The following is a 10,521-nucleotide window of genomic DNA, read 5'->3' as shown; positions in this document are numbered from 1 at the left end:
TAAAAGATAAGAATGGTTAATATTATTTAATATCAGATCAAGTTTTTTAAACCATTTACTTTTAATAATTTTATTGACATAGTATGCTTCTTGAAGTAGAGTATTTGTGGAATTTGCAATACGATTGGCATATTTTATCATTTGTTTCTTAATAAAAGAGTCAAGAGGTAATTTTCCCAATTCACTATATATTGCCATGATTGGTGTATTTTTTGAGATACCAAGAATGTACCGATAGTATGTAAGCTGAACATCCTCTACAATTGATTTTGTAGAGCTTTCTTCTCCCCAAATGTCACTCCCATACACAATAACTGGTCTGATAAGTTTATCAAATAGTGACAGTAGTATGGACATGTCCAGATTACCAGATCCAATTTTGGTCTTTAATGAGAATAAGGCTTTTATTCCTTTTCTTTTTAGGTTTTTCATTGCATCTTTAAATTTACCATTTGGACTCATAGTTAAGCCAAGATAATTGAAATCTTTAACTATATTGATTTCTTTTCCTTCATAAAAGAATATTTCCTTGTTAAGGAGTCTGTTACACTTATTGAATATCATTATTTTTGTTTTATCTGTGTTGACAGACAACTGCCATTTTGATGTGTAGGCTGATAGTTTATCCAAACAGTTTTGTAATCCCCTTTTGGATTTTGAAAGAATCACAATATCATCTGCATAAAGAAGGCAATTAATGGGTGTGTTGTGTAACAGTGTAGGGTCACAATGATCATTATCAAAAATATCAGGCAGGTCATTAATAAATAAATTAAACAGACTTGGGCTAAGGTTGCATCCTTGTTTTACTCCGATATTTGAACAAAATGATTCTGTTAAACCATTTCTTGTTTTTACCTTATATTTCACATCACCATACATATCTTTTATAATTTTGTACATATTACCATTTACACCATTTTTCAACAATTTATAAAAAAGACCTTCATGCCAAACACTATCAAAGGCTTTTTTGAGGTCTACAAAGCAGGCATAAATTTTATTTGATGTTTTCAATTTATTTTTATCATTTGCCTGATGGATGATCTCCTTGTCCTGATGGAGGTATTTATTAATAATAGTTTTCAGGATAAACAGATTGTCTGTTGTCCGACAGTCTTTCCTGAATCCAAATTGTTTATTAGAGAGGATATTATTTTTTTCTAGATATGAAACTAGTCTTGTGTTTAAAATACTATTAAATAATTTACCTAAACAACTTGAAATTGCTATTCCCCTGTAATTAGAAGGGTTCAATTTTGATCCAGATTTGTGCAAGGGTACAATAAGACTAGTATTCCAAGAATCGGGGAATTTGCCAGACATGAACACTATGTTAAAAAGTTTTTGTAGTGCGTCTGACAGGTAATAACCACCACATTTAAAAACCTCATTACTGATTTTGTCTTCTGCTGATGACTTATTATTTTTTAATTGGCTAATTGCTTTTTTAATTTCATTTTTTTGAATAGGACCATTCAAAGATTCTGTATTGACTGCGTCCACACTTTTCTCTAAAGTTTCTAGATGTGTTTTCATATTAGAGTGAACAGTGTTGTTTTTATTTAACAGTTTTTTAAAGTAAATTAACCAGTCCCCAGGTGAAATAGGTTCATTATCTGAATGTGTTATACTGTCATTGTTTAAATCATTCAGTATTTTCCAAAATTTAGATGTATCACTTTTTGATTTTTCAAGCTCATTCAGTTTTAACTGTTTTAGGGCATGTTTCTTTTTCCTGACTAAATTTTTGAATTGCTTTTTTGTTTTGAAGTATCTACCACGAATAATCGGGTCTAGTGGATGTTTCTGCAGTAATTTTGAAATATTTTTTAATTCTACGCGAAGCAACCAGCAATCATTATCAAACCATTTTTTCTTTTTTAGTATTGTTTTGTTTTTCTTTTTAAAACACTTTGGAGTGATTTTTTTAACATTTTGGTCTGTGAGAGATAATATGATTTTTTCAAAATCTGAAGAAGCTGTTTCTGAATCATTGTTATATTGTTTTAGGAGAAATTCCGTAATTTCATTTTTTTCACTGTAATGCAGAGAGGCCAAGAATTTATTTTTTGTATCCACATCCCAAATATATTTTGCTGGTAATGGATCCAATTTATTTTTGTTATTATTTTTTTTCAGGGCATTATAGATGATTTGGTTTATGGCTAAAGACAAAGAGATAGGGCAGTGATCCGAAATATTAGATAGCTCATGAACTTTGAAGTATTGTACAGAGTTATAAAAAAGTTTTGAAATAATCCCAAAGTCAATAGCGCTGCAACCATTTGGTGTGTAACATGTATATTTGCCAACAGAGTCTCCAATTGTGCGACCATTGAGTATGATTAAATTACACTCCATGCACATATCGATTAATTTTCTGCCAAATTTATTTACACTAGATTTAGAATTTATATCCATATTTTTCCTTGTTTTAAAATGATCATTAATGTAGTCATTTGGCATTGGTAAATGTTTATTATTATTGTCATTGATTAGATCATCAGTTTTGCCAATTCTGGAATTAAAATCTCCCATTAAAATTACATCACCTTTGGACGAAAAATTAGTGATGTCCTTTTCCAGCAGCTGAAAGATATCATTATCAATCTTTTTATAAATGGGGGAATTTTCAGGTGGTATATAAACACAGGCTATATACATATATATGCTATATATGCTATATATATGCTATATATGCTATATATATGCTATATATATGCTATATATGCAAATTTATAACAAAAGAAACAGTTTTTTTTTATTCGCTCACTTTCGAAAGTAAAAGGAAACCCCTGAACGGCCACGAGCGTAAGCGCTGACGTCAGGTAACTAAGGGAAATGGAACAAGCAACGAGAAAGTGGTGTACCAATCAGAATGCCGGAACCGTTACTAGTTACCGGCCTCTTGTGGCTTGGTACGCCATGACACTTGAGGCGGGAACCAGCCAATGTCTTATGACGCATAACTAGCCTCTGAAGGCTAAATATCCATCCGCTACCATTTTACTCAGCGTTTCTGCCGCGGAATTATATAAAAGTATTTTTCTTGTTTTGAACACATCCTCCCCCGATTTTTAGCAAGATTTAATCTTTAATGAGTTCATCAATTAAAATAACACACAACACTCATCAGAATATCTTATTTTATTAACATTAAAATGCATGTAAATTGAGAGGTCAAAGGTCTAATTTTTCTCAATATTGCATTGACACGTAGCCTGACAAGTTGGCGTTGGTGGGGATCGCAGCAGTCCAGGGCGCCACCTACGCCAACTTGTCAGGCTAATTGACACGCAGATCGCCGCAAACCAACCGAATAGCGCCACCTGTGTTGACACAAAGTGAAAATAGTTTCGACCACTTTTCCCATAGTTCCACGCGCGGTATGTGTCAGATCGGTTGGTTTGCGGCGATCTGCGTGTCAATGAAGGTCTCATGCCACTAATTAACCAATGCCCAGCAAGAACCAATGAAATTTTTTAAATATTATTTTTCTCAGGTGCTCCCTGTTTGAGGGCGTAATCACCTGGGTCAGAGGTGAGACCAACATGTGGTCTTTTGTTTACTACTTAGCGGCTGTGTACCTGTGGGTTTATTCTGTGTGTTAATGGATGTTCTAATCTTGGTGTTTTTCCAGTGATTTCTCTTGGTGCAATCCAAATACAGTAGGTGTGTCTTGTTTACCTGAGATTTGCAAGAGTTTGAGCTGGCCAACATGTTAGTTTTTTTCATATGGTTGATTACTGGCATGTTGATTTCCCATTTTTGAGCCATATTTTCAACTTTCTTCGTCATTTTCATATAGCAATCTCGTCATATGTTAACATTGTCGTCTATGGAAATTCAATTAGTGGTATGAGCCCTGAAAATGACCAGCCCATATAACCGACATTTCTGATTCACCCAACCGTAGAGGGCGATGTCACACATTTCCGTATACTGTACGCCCTTCCTAAATTCATTGCACTCTTTATTTATAAGGGATTTTGCCAAAGATTCCGCTTTTGTTTGAGCAATATGTGGTGGATAAAACCTTATCTTGGTTTACCACCATCACGCAACGCATGAAAACAATCACGAGCCGAATCATGGGAATTTTTGACTGCATCATTCCAACCAGGGGCAGGAAAAAGTCTAACTGTATTCAACTTTACACGGTAAAATGCGTTTACGATATCATTGTAGTACTGATTAATGTCACTACAGTGATTACTGTTATCAGAAAAATAAATGGCGTCCAGCTGAATAGTGATGTTTTCTGTTTTTTTTTTTTTTTCAGACAAAGATCAGTTAACGCGGCGTCACTTAATCATATTGATTAGACCAAATAATTTGCATAAGAAGTGGAGTTGCGCGGTTCGCGGATTGGCAGTTGCTATGAACCAGCTTTGGAGACTCGTGCACAATAGACATCGGCAAATGAACTGATTCAATACAATCATAAATAATATGAACATCAGTAATTGGCCGACGTGTAACAATAGATGAAATACTAATGGTCTAGCCAATAAGTATTGAAATGCGCCTCGCTAACATAAGTATTAAATAAGAAGCTCAGACTCCCCGTATTTGCACAGAACTCATAGAATTCCTTACCGAAAAGCGATTTAGGGTCTGCATTCCAGTCCTCTATCATACACACACGATGGGTGTGTCACGCTTTTGGACGATTGCGTTAATTGTATCGAGATTATTTGCGAGTTTGAGGGGGGAGATACACACACTATCATCATTCCTGATTTCTGCACCAACCAGCCTCTGATAATTAGGGGCCCAAGCCCAAAGGGCGAGGCCCCTATTCTTATTGTCCGGTTTTTTCTTCTTTCTTCTTTCTTCCGTAACTTTTTTCGTCAAGCCGTTTGAGAAAACCGCTGAACGGAATGATCTGATAATGCTCTATACTGATAGTCCCTAATGTGAACTGGTGCAACATGCTTTCAGAATTTGGATTTGTCAATCAGTTTGGCAGCCATATTGGATTGAAATAATACCGGAAGTGGCTGTTTGACCACTTTCTGAGGGTCTAGGCGTCTAGTTTTCTTTATGGTATAAAGTACAACTCATGTGTAATAGATATCAGCAATAAAAACTTTAGCGGTCATGTGACTTTTCCCGCCATTTTGTTTTTCCTAAAAACGGCAAAAAACACTTAAAAATCTTCTTCTTCAGAACCACCAAGCAGAATACTCTCATATGTAGTATTTAGCTTCTATATATTAATCCCATTTATGTTTAAAAAATTATTACGATTGGTCACGTGGTTTGGCCACCATTTTGGATTTCTTCTAAACAGGAAGTAGTTTTTTACTCTGGCAACACTTGAGGGATTAATTTCAATTTTGCTTCATGGCATCTGTATATCAAACCCTTTCAGAAACCTAAAAAAGATTTCAGATCAGTCACATGGTTTGGCCGCCATCTTGGATTTTAGGCATAATTGACCAAAAGTTTGGGCATTTGTTTCTCAGAGGTGATTCAACCAATCTAATAGATGTTTTTATATTTACCATGCCTGGCCTTAGCTCCATATGAGAAAAATAATATTATTTTGATCAGTCACATGGTTTGGCCACCATCTTGGATTTTATGAAAACAAATCTTGTGCAATTACATGTGTTGTATTGGTCGGATTTGGCTAAAATTGTATATGTGTATTCTAGTCTTGAGATGCATTCTTTTAACCGAATGGCACGTGGCTGGGTTTTGTCGCTGGGCGCCTGAGGGGTGGGGGCTTCTAACCTCATTAATATGCATAACTGATATATCTCAAGCACTGTTGGAGTTAGGAAGATGAAACCTGTGTTATTATGACAACATTAAACAATTGATTTCATTAAAATAACAGATTACCATATATGGTCATGTGAACTCATTAATATGCATAACCATTATATCTCAAACACTGTTGTAGTAAGGAAGATGATTCCTGTGTTATCATGACAACAGTGAACAAGAGATTTGATTAAAATAACAGATGACCATATATGGTCATGTGAACTCATTAATATGCATAACCATTATATCTTAAACACTGTTGCAGTTAGGAAGATGAATTCTGTGTTATTATGACAACAGTGAACAAGAGATTTGATTAAAATAACCGATGACCATATATGGTCATGTGAACTCATTAATATGCAAAGCAGTCATATCTAAAACACTGTCGCAGAGCAGGACATGTAACTAGTGTCATTATGAAGACATTGAATGAAAGATGTAACTGACATTAGAAATGGCTATATATGATTATGTAATCTCATTATTGTGCATAAGAACATGGCTCATTGTATATCCTGAAAATCATATTTCGATAACCAAAATAGGTAAATACATGGTACCAAGTTCATTTCGACCTCATGTTACTGATAATACAAGCTACCTGCAGCTGATTGTCTAACATGTGACCACATTAATTATGAAACAGAATCTTGTCAGCTTGGGCCCCGGTGATGCCGCTTGCGGCTTTAATTTTATATTTTGATCTTATCCGAGATCGAAAGCGACTTACACCACAGTATGACCGTATCTCCATGTAGTCACCCAGCATAAGTATCAGGAAATGTGTCCGCAGCTGAAACAATAAAAATCATTATGAATTGATGATAAATATTCCAATTATTCATCGTCGACTAGCCAGTGTTCTTAAAGAAGACAAATGATATGATTTTCGCACAGCTTGTGGTCCACTCGATTTAATAGATCCACACATGTACGCAACAATTTTTAGACGATCAGCTATAGGGAAAGTCAAATACGTGATATGACGACGATTATAGAATTTACGCACTAGCGCCCCCCGGCCAGCAATCAGGGTTCATGAGTTTAGGAAAGTCAGTCATTCCAGATGCTGTGGACTCGGAGAATGTGGGTTTTTGTTGACAACTTTTCACATTCAACATTGACTACATTCAGGTTCGCCTTGACATAGGCTTCAATCATGTCCGCCGTAGTATATGGACCAAATCTTCTGATGATGACAAAAAAACTCGTTCGTCTATGAACCATAGACATATTCCTAGGGCAACATCACGAGGTTTATTTCAGTTTATACCTTCAAGTTGATAAGTTTTATTCGCATCGTGGTCGTCGTCTATACTCGCTGAAAATCGAGAAACGTCTAGAGCTACAAGTTTGGTATAAATCAAGATCGAAGAAGCACCGTTTTTCACCCATTGGGAGTTGCCAGGAATTCAAAGTTTAGCTGACTTCCAAGCACTACGCCATCTCTGTTAGGCTTATTAACTTTTAAATACATACTGTGAAAATGGTTAATTATTCACTAGGTTTTAATTTTGCTTATTTCGCTGACTGAAAAATGCGCTAAATTAAAATCCAGTGAATATGTACAATTGAGCATAGGACAAATTATCTAAATGATAAAACCGTGAATTTAAAACTCACTGAATAGGCCGGAAATGCTTGATCAGTGAAATTTAAACCCAGTAAAAATTAGTCATTTTACAGTACAGAATTTGCTTAGAAAAGAGGATATTTTGTGACCTTTTTCAGGTGGAGAAATAAAGAAATATTTAATACATATATTGCATGCACAAATTGTTACATTCTTCACAAGGAGAGCAACCTAATTGGATGACAAAGAATATACCTGGTGTGAGATTTGTCTCTAAATACTATGGTGCCGAGGACTTTACGATTTCCTGGAATCAGAATGACGTCAGATGCGATTCAGCATTGGTATGAACTTGAATGTCTTTGGACGAGGTGATTCCAGCACTCTGTATGAACTTGAGGTTAAAGCGCGGTAGTCGTCGCGCTGCGCATGTGCCACATGTGTGTTGATAAACATTGATTTTCCCACAATCCAATGCGCTCTTCAAACGAAAATCACAAGTATGAGGTTTGCATTGACTACCGCCGGTGACTCCTTCTATACCTTCCAATAACATGAAAATAACTTAATTAAAGCGTGGTATTGTCTCAATTCGTACTCGTTGATCTGCACAAAAGTCAAAAGTGCCATCTTTGTTTATATGAGACCCATATATCTCGCACATGCGCAGCGCGGCAACTACCGCGCTTTAATAAACTTTGGTGACCTTGGATAAACGGGTCAACAAACTCGATTATGCATTTCTGTAAATTTGCATAACATTCATGTTGCCTTGAGGGTCCATTCAGTCGTATGACAATGAACTATGATACCTGATTCGGTAGTTTCTTGCCATTCGTTTGGTTTCGATCAATCAGAAATGAGCAGTGTAAACCAAGTGATGTCATCTTGATTTACATATGTTTCCTTATAAATTGATTAAGAAATCGTGACCTAGGGCTGCATATTCGACTATCGACCAGAAGTACGGTATACCACAGATAACGTCATCATTGAACTCCCGATTGAGAACTTATTCCCCAGTCGTTCTAGTGTCAGCTATAGTACTGTACAACGTTCTTATGATCATGTGACCCACCCCTAAAAACCAAGCCGTCCGAGATTTGTCGCCACGTTTGTTGCTCCAGTCCCACATCGTTACGTCCGGTAAAGTACATCTACATTACACGCGCAAACATCCAAGTTTTCAGTTTTCCCCTGCCTTACCTGCATATTTCGACCGCGGTTACGTTTATCGAAACAGCTTAAAGTATTTATTCAATGCAGTAATATTTAATCAGCCAATTTTGTGCCAATTTTTAGCCAATTTTATTTAGAGTTATAGCTATATTTTCATTGTGTATTTATTGTCAAACATTGGGTTATTTTTTTTTTGTATTAAAGTGTGCTTGCGCACATTATATGAGTCATTTAGTGCTGTGCGTGTATGATGAACGTGTTCGTTCCTTTATTTATAAATTCTCTATGGTTCTTGGATGTCCCATTGTTATTGGCCTGCGATCCAAACATTGTCGCCTTGTAACGATAACCATCTTAATAATTAATGATTTCCAATGCCTCTATGGCCCGTGAAAAGAACCCACAACAAGTGTGATCTATATATGTTTGTGTCATACAAATTACAGTTTGGCATCCCCATTCGCTTTGTATGAATTATTTTGAATTTAATACAAATATATATATAGACCTCTTGACAGGAGTACAAAATAGACAAGTTTCATAGAAAGTGCGCTCTGGTGTAAAAACCTTCCTATTTCGTCTGTGTAGGGGGGATTGATTTCGCCGCTTAAACTTCGATAGCTCATCAGCGAATACATTGCACTAGCTAGAAATCATCAATTCTCTCATGGCAACCGACTGGAGGCGCTATAACGCGAAACCTTTCTAGTAGACATCAAAACAGAAACAGATTGATCGCATTTTCAGCAGTGTTATGCGAGGGATGACGCTTACACATAGATTTTTCCACCAAATTATAGTGCAGGTATATCAAAATGTGCATAAACATAATGTGCCCAGCCAAAACAGAAGTTATTTCGTACGTGTGGACACAAAAAGACAGGCACGGACAAACAAGTGACAAATTATAAAGACAATCCTAGCTGGGAACAGTCAGAAGCGTTATTTTCTAATTTTTCCCATGGTGCTTTAACAAAGTGCGCACCCGTGCAATATGTTAGGTCAAATTAACCAATATTTATGATATATTCTAACAATTTATCACTTGCTTGGTATCCAAAACATGCATATTGTCACACGCAACGTAATATTACCGTAATTGGTATAGTACAGGTGTGATGGTTCAAATACTAAAATGGCAACAGTAACAGAAAGACTTCCCTGGCGGCGATGATAAAATACGAACACGGAGCCAACAGATGAGGTTTCAACTGGTACTGGTATTATTATACTCTGCAAACATCAAGTACAATAACGCGGTAAAACTCCACTACTCCAATGACTAGATACTTAAACTCCAATACAATTCAACGAGATCTCCGATCTGATCTCAGTGCTGAACAACTCCCCTATATATACCCCCACTGTCTATAAATAGACCATTACATCAGCATACATAATGAGTCTTGAACTTACTACAAATTTCTAGAATGTTCCATTACCTTCTATTGCCTCCTACAGTGTTCTATTACCTATTCAACCAGTTTCTAAAAAAAATCTAGAATATTCCACCCAGACACAGTACGGTTCTAGAACATTCTCAGTGACACGGAAGTGGTAAATAAGTCGTATGCGACATGCCTCCCCTCTCAAGAATATTATAACATATAATATTACATGACTAGCAACGACGTCAATAATACGAATACGACAACAATTCCAAATAAAACAACAATACAATATATCAAAACGAACTGAATAAAGCTCTGAGTACATAAATTCGAAAATCACATACAGTAGAATATAATAAAATATGAAATATAATCGTAAACGAATAACATTCTACTATACTGTTCAAAAGTTCCTCAGTCCACTAATCTACTCAGGTAGTCCGCTACCACATTGTCCCGTCCAGGAATATCCTCAACACGATAATTATATCCTTGCAGAGTCATCGCCCATCTCATCACTCGGTCATTTGCAAACTTGGCTTTATCCAGGTAAGACAATGGTTTATGATCCGTCTGCAAAATGAACTCCACACC

The sequence above is a fragment of the Saccoglossus kowalevskii genome, chromosome 6 (genome assembly GCF_978046115.1).
Source record: "Saccoglossus kowalevskii chromosome 6, keSacKowa6.1, whole genome shotgun sequence".
NCBI classification, from domain to species: Eukaryota; Metazoa; Hemichordata; class Enteropneusta; family Harrimaniidae; genus Saccoglossus; species Saccoglossus kowalevskii.
The sequence above is the reverse complement of the archived record's forward strand: the minus strand, read 5'-3'. Positions refer to the sequence as shown.